The following is a 15178-nucleotide window of genomic DNA, read 5'->3' as shown; positions in this document are numbered from 1 at the left end:
TGTGGATATGTGTTAACTGCCATTTTAGACCTGAGAAATCAAAATACAAATGACTAATAGGAGAAAGAAGTAGAGTCTAGGATAAACTGTATCACACAATGGAACACTGAATGTTTCAGTAATTTGGTCACTATATTCATTTAAAAGTGTGGTTAAAAGGATATCTGAAAACAGGGGCATTGTTTAAATCCTACAAAGAAAATTACTAGGCGCCTTTTCTCTACCTGCTAGAACTTTGGAATCTTACTCTTTGCAGGTGTTCAAAGAGCAATACAGTAGATTAAGGGCGTGGAATTTGGTGAAGACAGAGATGTTTTATAGGAAATACAGGGAATCATGTGAAAGTCTGGGTGATCGATTTCTCCAATTTCTTTCCCTTGGCTACAGTAAACACACAATCAGATTACTCCTGGTTTGCTCATGCTCCACCCTCACCTCCATTCCTACTACTAACTGTAACTAGACAAAGATACCTCTCTGTTGCAACCAAGGAGAACAATAAACCAATGACTGGAATTCATCAAATGAAATGACTGAGTGCCTACCTAGCAACTTAAACTTAAGTCCTCCAGTTCATAAGCCCCAGCAAGGCTCACAGATTCCCTGAAAATTTTTAATAGCTTTCTATTAAATATTTTTTAAATTGCCAAATGTAACCAGATATGTGCAGAAATCCTCTAATATGAAAAATAAACCCAGGCATGCATCAGGTAATGAAGAACCAATAAAACACAAAACAAATAAACATAAACTTTAAGGAACCAGAGATACAAAGTAGTGCATGTACCAGAAAGAAAAATGACAACAAATCTGATCATTGATATCCTAAATAAAGGTAAGTAAAAGAAGATATTACTTTCTGAAAATCAGAGCACTATACTATAAAAACAGTACCTTTAGAGAGCATAGAATGGTCTTAAGATACGCATTTCAGAAAGCATCACAGGATCCTTAGGATGTCACTTGACCAGCCAGAAACATCTGTGGCCAGCAGTGCCTCTGCTTGGGTTTTGCTTGTGCCTCCTGGGCTCATTTTGCCCACTCGGCCTGGCAGGCTGCACTCCACTAGTGCTACTGGCCTGGATCCCATGACTGCCAAGGGCGATCCAGGTGCAGAGTGGCGAGGGGTGTGTGAGTGAGCGAGCATGGGGTCTGGCCACTGCACACAGCCAGGCATGCTAACTGCAGCGGGGTGGGCAGCTTTAAATGCCAGCACAGGCACCGGCTCCATGCAAGGCTGCAGCTCAGTCAGAAGGCTTCTGATGTGGGCACCAGCATATGGATAAGGGAAATGCAGTGGTGCCTGAAAGCTAGGAGATGCCAAACACTGCAGAGCCCCAAAGAGAGTGTTACATTGTGTCACAGCCCTGGCTCAGGGAGCACCTAGGTCTGGGCTCCCAAAGGCACAGTAGCTCTTCTCTCCTTTTCATCACTCACAACAGGGCAAGCAGGGGGCATGTTTCAGCCCTGTTTGTTATAACTCTTACAGTCTTGCCATTTGACAGGTTCCCAATTCATGTCCCACAACCAGTAAGAATTAGGTACATGGACAACTGGAGGGTGAGCAAGGAAGAAAGGAGCTTTATCGAATGAAAGAACAGATTTCAGGAGGCCAGAAGTGAGTAGCTCCTTTCCACAGGTAAGTGGTTCTGATGAGTGTCCAGTTCTCAGGGGAGAAGTGATGCAGATTGCCTAGTTTCTTTTTGCGGGGAGGTTGTCCTGTTGAGTGGAGACCCAAAGTGGGTTCTCCTTCCCTCAGGTACTCCCAAAGTCTGGGTCTGACTGAGTCTGGGGTTTTATGGGCTCAGAAGAAAATAAACCATGCTGATTGTTCCATGGATGGCAATGGAAGGGCCCGGAAAAGCACTATCTGATTGGCCGAAAAGTCATCAATGAAGTTTTCACTCCAGGCTGTGGACTTCGCCTGGAACTGGCAGCCTTACTCCCAGGCTTCAGGCCATTCCTGGCTTGAAGGTGGAGTTTCACTGGGGATCTGACCATTTCCACCCAGGAACCTATGTGCCTTCCATCATCAACATGCCGACTATGGCACCCAGGCTGTCTGTGCTGAGGGGCGTCTGTAGGCCCCCACCGAGCTGTCCACAGTGCCCCCTGGCCTCCCTCCCATCCCCGTTGGTGCCCAAAGTCTGTAGGGGGCCGAGGTGTCAGAGGACTGGCATGTAAGTGCCACCCCAAGGATGTGCACACCCAGCTGGGTTGCAACAGCAGCTTTGCTCCGCATGGGATTGGGTGCTGGGATCAGGAAGAGGCCAGGAACCAGGAACAACCACTTCTGAGCCTGCAGGGGCAGGATGAGGCTTCCCGAGCCCCCAAGAGCTCAGGATTACCTAGGTCCAGAGCCGTCACTGGGAGGCTGCAACTGTGGCCTGGGAGCGCAGAGCTCCTGCCCTGCTAAGTATGCAGGGCTAGGGATCCCACCTGTTCCCAGCTCCTGCGGGCTCCATGGAGCTCTTAGCCTCAGCCCTGCCTCCCCCGCGGCAGCTGGCATCACCGCAGACGCTGCTCCAGACAGGCCATTGCGGCCAGCAAAAGTAAAACATAGAATAATATGGTTAGAAAATAAAACTGAAAAGGATTTTAGAAATTTAGAAAAATATGCTATTTAAAAATACAGAATCCTACAGTAGAGGAAATGGAAGGAGAAAATGATCAAGGAGCTAACACAAGAATATTTCCCAGAAGTCTTCCTATGAAGAAATCTTCATACCTATGAAGATAGAAGTATCTTAAAAAATGGATAAAAAGAAGGTTCATGCCAATACATTATTATTGCATTTTTTGAACACAGAAAAATGAAAGATGTGTGAAGAGAAAGAGTGTCTATAGAAGGATCAGGAATGGCATAGGACCTACATATCTAGAAGTTCTTCATGCTTCACAGAGAAAAGACTTTTTAATCTAGATAGCTGTATCCAACAAACCATCATTTGAGGGTCAAAGTAAAACAAAAACATCTTCAGAAGGGCCCTTTTAAAATATTTACTTTTCTAGTACATAATGTACAGGTCTGTACATTATGACAGTTTTGGAAATCCTGCATTTCCACAGCAATGATTGATGTCTAATGTTTCTGTTCTGTTTTCAATCTCATGGCAACTGCTCTCTGGTAAGTCTCATGTGATGTTGGTCTGAGCATGTATTGCCCAGCTCTTGACCAAGAAATCCCAGAGAACTCCTACTCAAGCTTCTAGGGTTCCCCTCTGGGAAATATCCTTTTCTCTAGTGCTTTACTCTGCTCAGATCAGCTGCTTAATCTGCTCTGAACTCTAATCTTGGCCTCAGCTCAACAAGATCATCACAATCTACTTAAATTAGAGCTTGCCATGCAGTCTCAGAAGAGACTCAGGAGAGATGGGATGTTTTGGGGGCTTGTATCATTTGTTTCCTGTCTTTCTGAAATTGCAGTCTTGCATTACTGAATGCTGAAACACATTTGTTGTGTATATTTTGTCTCATATATGTTGCTCAGATTTGCATTATTTTAAATAATTAAGAATAGTCTGATGGTATTCTTTCAAAATCAGAGCAGAAGTTCATTCAAATATTTTAATTATATTATTTCTCACAACTTACATAAAATTAGGATATGATTCACTTAGAAAGATGCTCAGATTTGCTCATGTCTTTTCCTTGAAGTGGAGTTTTGAATTTTGATGTGTCTGGGGTTTTTAATCGTCATCTTAAATAATTTCATTCTTCAAGTATACAGAATGTGTTGGGATCAGAGAAAGATTATTTATTTCAAAAACAAATAATGACACCTACACGTCAATTCTTACCACACTGGCAATTACATGAAAGTCCCAAATGTCCCACACAAAATATTCTATGATATAAAGAATAGAGAAAAATAAATTGTATATGATTACATACATTAGAGATGCAGCTGTCACCTTTTCCCCCACTTTAAGGTGATTGAAAACCCTTTCTATTGGGATACAAGATGGAAAGAATTCTGAGTTCACTTACTCAAATGTTGAAATGTAGATAGATGTCTCCAAGGACCAGATACAACTTGGTGGCTCAGGGTTATCCAACATATTGATGTCTCCATGGTCCTGGTTTTCATTTTTCACTTTAACATACACACACACACACACACACACACACACACGTCTGAGTTAATTCCTCTGAAGTTCTCCATAGATAGATAGGTATAAATAAACTTTCTAAGACTTGTTCTTAACCCGGAATCCCAAGGTCTTAACAAAATTAATACAGAAAGTCCCTGTTCTGCAGAAACACACAAATACTTTCATACCCTCATAATATCTCACAAAAATAAAAATTAAGAGGAAGTATGGAACCATTTCAATAGAGAAGATTTTCTAAGAATTTTACACTAAGAGGCCAGGTGCGGTGGCTCAAGCCTGTAATCCCAGCACTTTGGGAGGCCGAGATGGGCTGATCACGAGGTCAGGAGATCGAGACCATCCTGGCTAATGTGGTGAAACCCCGTCTCTACTAAAAATACAAAAAAAAGAAAAAACTAGCCGGGCAAGGTGGTGGGTGTCTGTAGTCCCAGCTACTCGGGAGGCTGAGGCAGGAGAATGACCTAAACCCGGGAGGCAGAGCTTGCAGTGAGCTGAGATCCAGCCATTGCACTCCAGCCTGGGTGACAGAGCAAGACTCCGTCTCAAAAAAAAAAGAATTTTACACTAAGAGACACTGTTCGTTTAAAACAAACAAACAAAAAACAGTTATAAGACTTTTAATATTTTACTTGGAAGCAAATTATTATTAATAGATCTCTAACATATACACTACTGTATAGTTCAATCTGCACTATGAAGACACTTCTTGGGTAATGAGACTATTTTAAACTTGATTACAAACATGCAAATTCATGCAAATGTACAGTTAAAATGGGGCAATTTTTATTTTATGTAAATTACAGCTCAGTCAAGAAGTATGAACTTTATGATAAAAACCTTTGTTGCACTTTAAGATTTTGTTTTGCCAACTAATCCCTCTGTTGTGTTATCATTTAACAATATCTATAATGGCAATCTTTTGAAATCAGAGTGTAGTATAAATGCTCTTTAGAATATCTATTTGTTAATTATTAAGTAATTTCAAAGTAGTAACAATAGTTATAAGAGTAGCACCACCAAAAATTTGAATAGGGACTTCAAAGTAATATTAAATTATTGACGGAACTATCAAGTAACCAAAAAAATAAAAATAGTGCCTAAGAATTTGTAGCTAATATTTGCTTTCTAACAATTCTAAAATTATTTTAGGATAAGGAGTAATTATTCTCTACTAAAGATTAATCTCATCCTCTAAAGATTAGCCAGATCATATTTTAGTTATAAATATACATTGTAAACATTCTATTTATATTGGCATAAATGGAATAGCAGAGGGCTAAGTGCAGTGGCTCATGCCTGTAATCACAGCACTTTGGGAGGCTGAGGTGGGCGAATCATGAGGTCTGGAGTTCGAGACTAGCCTTATCAATATGGTGAAACCCTGTCTCTACTGAAAATACAAAAATCAGCCGAGCGTGGTGGTGCATGTCTGTAGTCCCACCTACTCACGAGACTGAGGCAGAAGAATCTGTTGAACCCCAGAGACGGAGGTTGCAGTGAGCCCAGATCGCACCACTTCACTTCACTTCAGCCTGGGTGACAGAGCAAGACTCCGTCTCAAAAAAAAAAAAAAAAAAAAAAAAAAAAAAAAAAAAGCACAGGTATGTATTATGTATTTTTTTTTTCTGCTAAAAAAAAAAGCAAAATATGAGGAGTATGATCCACCTTTCGTTAAGGAGCTAAATAAGAATTAATGTTTGTAATTAAAGACAAATATTTTTTGACCATTTGCTTTGATTTTATCAAAGGTCTGAAACCACAGTCTCTAGATATGTGTCATTTATATTGATATATAAACTCTGCATTATATATCAGCTATGGTAAAACTTTGATTCTCTCGAGGTCCTGGATCTTCTTTTGATTAATCAAACTTGATTGACTAACACATCATCATTATGTGAAGACTGAGTTATACCATTCATGTAAAGATCCATTACTAAAGACTTATTTTTGTGTGTGTACAACATAAAGAGGCAATTTTATGTCTTTTTAAACTTAGATTTAAAAAAATCTAACATCAGCTATTAAAAAACTACAGATTTTCCCAATAAATATTTTTCTACCTCTATCATATGTGTAGCCATATACATGTGAGGGTCTTTCTTAAGATTTCTTATCTACTTGACTATCACCAATATTACTGTTTTAATTTCTACAATTTGAATTATTCGTATGCCTGATACAACTAGATCATAAGAAAGCACATCTGGATCTGATGAAGATGATTTTGTGTCATCACTATGGAATATATTTTCAAATGGATGAAGTGATTAGACAGTTTTTTGTAGTTATAATTTTTGGTGAGAAAGTTTGTGTGAAAGTTGCACATGGGTAATGTACAGGATAAAGTGGTAGAATGTTCTAGAAACTTAATTTTCCCACACTATTTCCCTCCTCCCACTCTCTCTCTCTCAATCCATCTCTTTCTCTTCATCTGTAGTATTGAAACTCCTGATCTTCATCAGGATACACAACAACCCAGAAACAATTATATCTTTCCCAATCACCCATAATGTTAGTTGTGAGCATGTTTATATTCCGTAGCTTACAGATCCTAAGGACAGTATTGTGTATAATTTTCAGAGCATGGTTTGTTGTTGTTGTTGTTGTTTTACTTCTATTTATTTTTTTGAGATGGAGTCTCACTCTGTCTCCAGGCTGGAGTGCAGTGGCTCAATCTTGGTTCACTCAGCCTCCACCTCCCAGGTTCAAGCAATTCTCCTGCCTCAGTCTCCCTAGTAGATGAGACTACAGGCACGTGTCACCACACCCAGTTAATTTTTGTATTTTTAGTAGAGATGGGGTTTCACCATGTTGGCCAGGATGGACTCAATCTCTCGACCTTGTGATCTGCCCCGCTCGTCCTCCTAAAATGCTGGGATTACAGGCCCGAGCTACTGTGCCCGGCCATTTTATTTTATTTTTTTTAAGTGATGTGATTTCTTTCCTCACCTGGTCTCCTTTCTTTTTAGCTAAAATACAGACGCTATGCCTGCAGCTCCTGACATCATTTTAGTCGGAGACATTACTTTGGGAATGAATATCATGAAAGACAAAGCAAATAATAAACTTTGTCTCTAACAAGAAACATCATTTTAGTTCTAGACCAACTATGTGAAGTTTTCTTGTAATTGAAAGGAAAAGCAGCATCCTTATCTTTTTAAGCAACTGTGACTTGAGGTATTATGTTACTACTTTCTGAGCTTAATCCCAACTAATGCAGATGACCAATAAGAACTCAGATTATAAAACAAAAAAAAATGTACTCTTTGCATTCAGAGAGAATATACTGACTGTGGAGCACGATAAGAAGTAACGGTGGCAACGGTGTGTCATTCAATATAATCGAAAGTTGTTATTTCAGAAAGTTTTAAAAAATAACTTTAAAAGAGAGGTACAAAATATTTTACACAAAAGAATTATAGTTCAATGCATGCAAATATAAGCAACAAAAATAAAACTGTATGCATTTCTGAACAAATACTTCTAGTAAAAGGACAAAAAGGAATTTCGAGTGTGTGTCAAAGGCTATAATGATTTCATTTTAACATACATCTTGTATCATATGTTATATTTTGTAGGAATTACTTTATATTAATTATACTATAGAGGAAAACCAATACAACCATAAAATCAATACATTTTAATTTAAATATGATATCACAGCTGCATGATAATGGGTTAACAATGTATTAGAAAGCTGAGAGCTTCTTTAGTTTCCAAGGCAACTAATTTTTCCATTTTGTATTCAAAGTTTAAGGGCGTTTTGAAAATTAAAGATACTGTAACACTACTTTCATTTAAGGACCAAAAATAAGAAATTTGATTTTAAATTGTAGCATTTTGCAAAAAGTGTCATGAAAATTTTTATTTTTATTTTTTCAACATATTTTATATAGATTCTTTAAAGTACATATACACAGAACTAAAAACAAAACACTCTCACATAAGCAGGCGAGCAAGACAAAAATATCAAAAACAAAACTACAAGCAACATTTTCTAAGTGCCATCATTTTTTCAAATCATGATTTATACTACAGTATCCATGAAAACAAAAATACTTTGGTAACTCAATTCCTAATGTAGTTTCATGTTCACCAAGGAGGTTGTACATTTTCCATAACATCTAATATAATGTTGGCTGTTTAGGAAACTTGAGCCTATCATCAGCTTTCAAGTTCTCTGGCTTTCCTTTTTAGATCTATCATAAATTTGTTCTAGATTTCTCAGTTTAACACCAAGTAATTAAATAAGTCCCCTTTTTGCATGAATTACATGCTGTTCTTTTTATGAAATAAAGATGTTGCAGAATTAAGGTTCTCTTAAAAAGTGAGGAGTGAATAATCAGTGCTCCCAGCATTGTCACCTGAAGTAATCTATAGAAAGGGACACTAGCCATAGCACCCTCAAGGAGTAAGGAACATTCATCCACATGCTATCAGAGAGTGAAAATTAATAAAATAATCTAGATAGCTTTGGAGATCACAGAGTTATACTGAAAATATTTTAAGTAAGTCAAAATTCTAAGTAAGGTCTTATGCAGAATTTTTTAAATTAGTCTTTAAGTAAAATGGGCCTAGAGTTTTCAAGGGTCCAGGAAATGTAAAAGATCTTAAAAAAAATTAAAACAAATTTTATTTCTGTAATAACAATAGAAGCCTGGAAATTAGAAAGTAATTCATATTTACTGAAATAAATATAAAATGTAACACTATATAAAATTAACTATCATATTAATAAAATCTTGCATTTATAAAATATACTCAATTAGAAATAGTTTGGTTTTATTTTCTCACTTTGTAAAACTCCTCCGGGTTTGATTTGTTTAGTTATAAATTGTAGCCAATTGTGAATTTAATAAGTTCATTGTTACAGAATTATTTCAAAGGCAAGATGATTAACAGAATTCCTTTACATTTTTATAGAAATAGGTATACCCATTATAGATTCATTTCTGTTCTTGTATTTGACATGTTTCAGTCTATAAATTAAGCAGGCCTAAATTCTGCAAAAGTCTTAAATAGTCCCAGTATTTCAAATACCAACACATTTATACAAGCTCTAAAATATTGTGTTAAATTTATAAACAAGTGGACTCAATAGACAGCAAAGCTCATGTGCTTTTATTATCCTTTTAATATATTACTATTCTGGGCAAAAAATACAAAAGACAAATTAGATATATTTCCTTACTTCACAATAGTGTAGCAAAGAAGAAATATATGAATAGTTGTCATATAATATACCTGGAGAGAAACATAAAATTTTAGCACAGATAATATGCTGTTAATTGTGGTACTTACTTGATTCTGCTTGACTATACACTTAACAGTATCTGAACTAAGGGCTAGATGATGCTTGTGTACGCAGTGGGGTGCATTGCAAAAGAGGAATACCTAATTAAAAATACACTGACTTTATATAGGTCTACTGATGACCTCTCTGTCTAAGAGAGAAAGAGAGAGCTTGTGTTTACTCTGGAATATAAAAGCATCATCTCCAGGATGGGGAATGAGACTTTACTGTCCTAGAATATTTCTGAGGAGAGAGGCTTTATCTATACTATAAAAAGAATACCTTCTCTGACACAAAGGGAGACAATACATAAATCTTCTAAGAATATGCATTTCTTATGCATAGCAAAATTCTGAGACTCAAAAATATATTCAACATGTTTGCTCACCTCAGCATAGACTTGTAAAAGAATATATTTCTGTAAATATGCAAACATCATTGCAAAAATCATCAGTGCTTTTACTTAGAAAGTCCAGACTGCAGAAACATGATATGATAATGAAAATCGTGTATCCCAATGGACACATAATCTTGTTTGTGGTATTTAAGGTTTTATCAAGTACAGCTATTTTTATATAAAAATGTTTGTAGAGACATCAAAATAACAGTCTCAAAAGATAAGTAAAAGTAATAATATAAAATGATGATAACAACATGAATTTTTAAGAACACTAAATTCATATTTTTGAACAACTAGAAACATTTTATTGCAGTCTAAATTGAAATATTTATTGATAGTTTAGTCCAGATTTGCAGTCCCTGTTGGAAACAATTCTAACTCGTAGCTCTCAGCCCTTCTGATATGATTTGCTCTGTGTCCCCACACAAATCTCATCTTGTAGCTCTCATAATTCCCACGCGTTATGGGAGATACCTTTTGGGAGATAATTGAATCATTGGGATGGGTCTTTCCTGCATTGTTCTCATGATGGTGAATGGGTCCCACAAGATCTGATGGTTTCAAAAAGATGAGCTCCCCTACACAGGCACCCTCTCTCTTTGCCTGCCACCATCCATGTAAGACGTGATTTGCTTCTCCTTGCCTTATGCCATGGTCTTGAGGCCTCTCCAGCCATGTGGGACTGTAAGTCCATTAAACCTCTTTTTCTTCCCAGTCTCAGGCATGAAAATTATCAGCAGCATTAAAATTAACTAATACACCCTCATATCTGACAAAGATACCAGAATAATCACAATATATACATATATGTGATATATATACATATATATTGCAAAATATCTAATAACACTATATTAAAGCTTTATAATAATCTTTGTGTCAGTGAGGTTTGGCAAACAACATCATGTAACTTATTATGTTTTATTGCATTCAGCAATTACGTAACTAGTGATGATTTATAGCATCTGCATATATATACTGAATGCTATCAACAATTGTATTCAAAAATAATTAAGCATCATACATCACAAAAACTAATTCTTTATATTTAGTTGAGATTCTTCTTTGACATGTCATAGATTCTAAATATTTGACGTGAGCTCAATTTTTAAGCTGCAAATTGGCAACCATTTTTTCTTAATTCAGAAATATTTTGAGAAAATATGTATTCAAACTGTGAAATAAGCAATGTCTCTTGCACCACATAGCTAATTGAAACTAAACAAAATTACATGAAATTGTAATATTTTAAATTAATTATAGCTATTGTTGAAAAGATTATATATTTAGTAGATAATTAGCTTAATTGATTTTTTACTTCTGAAAATATTCTTGGTCTTTACAATTATAGAATTGTCTAACAAAACTTTCATAAAACAAATAAATAATGTATTTTATTAATTATACATCCAAAAATAGTTTTTCATTTGTGTAAGGACCAGTTCATTTGATAGCTGGCCAAAGTCACACACTTTGATCTTGTTAAATATGATTTAACTTTGTTGTTGAATATGCAAATTTGATTGGAAGTGACTAATTTATTTAATTTTCTTTTTATTTTTGAAGGGAATTTCTTTCCAAATTAAGAATGTATCTTCCAAGTATTTCTCTATATTATCACTTTTATTATGTATGAATTTATTTTAGGCAAACAAATGCTTTTTGCTTTTTCATTTTATTCACCCCAGCAAATTTCACATGTCACTTATTGTGAAATTAACAATATACAGCTATTGAAGTTTTTAGAAAATGACTTCTCATGATACAGTCACAGTTTTTCTATTTTTAATCTATTGTGAATTACAACAGTTTTCTCATTTTAAAATCGATATGTATGTGAGAATGACATTAGCAATATGGCAGAATAGGAAGTCTGAGCCCTTGTTCTACCACAGAAATATGGATTTATTCATAATATGAGGACTGAATATGTCTATGAGAAGTCTAGATATCAGTTAAGAGGTTGAAGTACCCCAGATGAGCACAAAATCACAACTACATTAAAAAGAAAACAAAAGAACAATTTTACATTACCTACGTCAGCCAGGCCCCAAAGCCAACACAGCTCAATTCTGCAAGAGATCACCCTGACCTGTAATTTATTTCTTGGGAGAAAACAAAGAGTCATCCATTCAACTTCCCTGTTAATTTGGTGTGCTATCCAATGGGCTTCTGTTCACCTTACATGAAGTGCTGATGAAACTGTAAAAATTTGGATACCTGTGGCAGCTAAGAAGAAATAAAAAGGAAGTGGCAAATTTCTGTAGCTTAGCATAATTTTGCAAGATTGGGAGAAAAGATGGAACCTCAGGCTTCTCCCAAAGAAAGGAAATAGTAGAAGTTGAATGTGTGTCCCAAGTCCTCACTTTTCAGTGTGCTGCTTATAGGGCCAGATTATGTCTCACCTGTAATGCTGACAGAACTGGCACAATTATGGGAGGGAGCTAAAAACAAAATAAAAGTATATGATGATTGTTGTTTGATAGGCATTCAGAATTTCTAGCCAAAATTATTGGTGAAAATACTTCCCTGGTTAAGCCAGTCCATGAAGACTGGGAAGGTGGTCTTTTCTTCAAATACACAATCACCAAAGCAAAGGTACATGGAACACAAATAATTAGGGAAACACGATACAATCAAGGAACCAAAATAAATTTCTGGTAACTGACTCCAAACAAATGGAGATCTACAACTTACCTGACAAATAATTCCAAATTCAAAATTCTTTAAAAAGCTCAGTGAGTTGCAGTAAAATAGAGGTTGGCAAATCAGTGAAATCAGGAAAATAATGAACACACACACACTCACACACACACAAATGAGAATACCAACAAAAAACAATCATACATAAAAAAAAAACTGAAATACTGGAGCTGAAGAATACCTCACTTGAATTTTTTTCATGGAAGACTTCATCAAGTAGAAGAAAGAATCAGTGAGTTGGAAGACAAATCATTTAAATTATCCAAGCAGAAAAGCAATCATTTTTTAAAACAACATAAGAAATAAAACAGAACCTACAAGTCTTATGGGGCACCATCCAAAGAACCAAAATAGCATTATGGGAGGTCCAGAAGAAGAGATAAAGAAGTAGAAAGATGATTTCGAAAAATAATAGCCCCCAACTTCTCATATCTTGGGAGGAAAATGGACATCCAGATTCATGAAGCACTCCACAAAAATAAAAACTCAAAAGGAAGTCTACACTGAGACATATTATAATTAAATTATCAAAAGGCAAAGACAAGGAGAGAATTCTGAAAGCAGCAAGAGAACAATGACTTGTTACATATAAGGGAGTTTATCTAAAACTATCAGGTTTTTTCAGCGGAAATCTTATGGATCAGAAGGGAGTGAAATAATATAAAGTGTTAAGAGGAAAAACAAAAACCTGCCCACCAAGGATAGTATAATTAGTATAACTGCCTTTAAAAATATAGATGAGATAAAGACTTTTCAAGACAAAGAAAAGCTGAGAGTTCATCACCCTGGATTTACTTTACAATAAAACCTAAAGGGAGTGTTGCAAGTTGAAACAAAACAGTGCCAAACAGCAACAAAAAACATGCGAAATTATAAAATACATTGGTAGAGATAAATGTGTGTACAAAGAATACTGTAATATGTAATAGTAGTGATTAAATTACTTTAAATTCTGATATTAAAGCTAAAAGACAAAAGTATTAATAAATATAAGTATAAACATAAGTTCAGGGAAAAGACATAGAAAGGTATAAATTCTGTCATCAATATCAAATGTATGAGATCGGGAAAAAGTAAACCTGCAGCTTTTGTATGAGATTAATGTATCAAGTAAAATAGACCATATAAAATGATATTTTATGTGAGCCCAATGGCAATCACACAGAAAATATTTACAGAATACACACACACACACACACACATACAAAGATAAAGAATTCAAAGCACATCGATACAAAAGAAAATCAATTAAATACAAAGGGAGATAGAGAGGAAAGGGATACAAGAATTACAATAGAGAAAAAAATAACAAAATGGTAGTAGAATATCTTTCTCTATCAGTAATTATCTTAAATGTAAATGGATTAAACTCTCATTTAAAAGACTCAGAGTGGCTAAATATAAATAAAGTAAAAAAAAAATACTAAGACCCAACTATATGCTATCTATGAGAGAATTGTTTTAGATTGAAGGATGCACAAAGGCTGAAAAAGAAGAGATGAAAGAAATGGTCCATGAAGATGGTAACCAAAAAACAGCCAGAGATGGCAATATTTATATGAGAGAAAATAGACTTTAAATAAAAAGAAAGAAAGAAAAACTGTCATGAGACAGTCATTTTATAATGATATGAGTCAATCAACCAGGAATATATAAAAATTGTGAGTATATTTATTACCAACACTAGAGAACTTAAATACATAAAGCAAACACTGACAGAACCAAAAGGAAAATAGATACCAATAGCATAATAATAAGAAACTTTAATAATGCCCTTTTAATAATAGCTAGAACATCCAGGCAGAAAGTCAATAAAGAAAAGTGGACATGAACAACATTATAGGAACAAATTGACCTAACAGGCATATACAGAACATTCTCCTCAACAGCAGCAAAATATATATTCTGCACAAGCACACATTGATCATTCTCCAGTATAAATTACATCACAAAACAAGTCTTAAGAAAGTTAAGATGACTGATATCATACCGACTATCTTTAACCCCAACTGAAAAAAATTAAGACATCAATAATAGAAGAAATATTGTAAATTCACAAATATGTTAAAATAAAGCAATGTACTCTTGAGTGATCAATGGGTAAAAGAAGAAATCAAAAGGGAAATTAGATAATAACTTAAACAAATTAAAATAAAAACAAAATGTACCAAAATTATGAAACATAGCAAAAGTAGTTCTAAGGGAGAAGTTTATCATGATAAATACTTACATTAAAGAAGGACATCAAATAAACAACCTAAACTTACCTTAAACAACTAGAAAATAAGACAAACTATGCCACAAATTCGGAGAAGAAAAGAAATAATAAAGGTTAAAGCTAAATAAATGGAGAATAGAAAAATAATTTTTATAAACTAATTGAGTTGGGTATTTGAAAAAATAAAATTGGCAGTTGGACTATGAAAAAAATGAAAGAATTCATATAAATAAAATCAGATATCAGAAAGAGACAACATTACAACTGATGCACGAAATAAAAACAATCATTATAGGGTAATGTGAACAACTATACACAAGAAAAAATGCTGCACTTGTATAAAAAATTTAGCATGAATGGAGCTTGCAGGACTGAAATTTTCTCTGGGTAAGTCAGGGAGTTAGTGGTGAGTGAATGCGAAGGTCTAGGAACTTCACACTACTGTA

This window comes from Colobus angolensis, unplaced genomic scaffold, assembly GCF_000951035.1.
Source record: "Colobus angolensis palliatus isolate OR3802 unplaced genomic scaffold, Cang.pa_1.0 Scaffold5, whole genome shotgun sequence".
NCBI lineage: Eukaryota > Metazoa > Chordata > Mammalia > Primates > Cercopithecidae > Colobus > Colobus angolensis.
The sequence above is the reverse complement of the archived record's forward strand: the minus strand, read 5'-3'. Positions refer to the sequence as shown.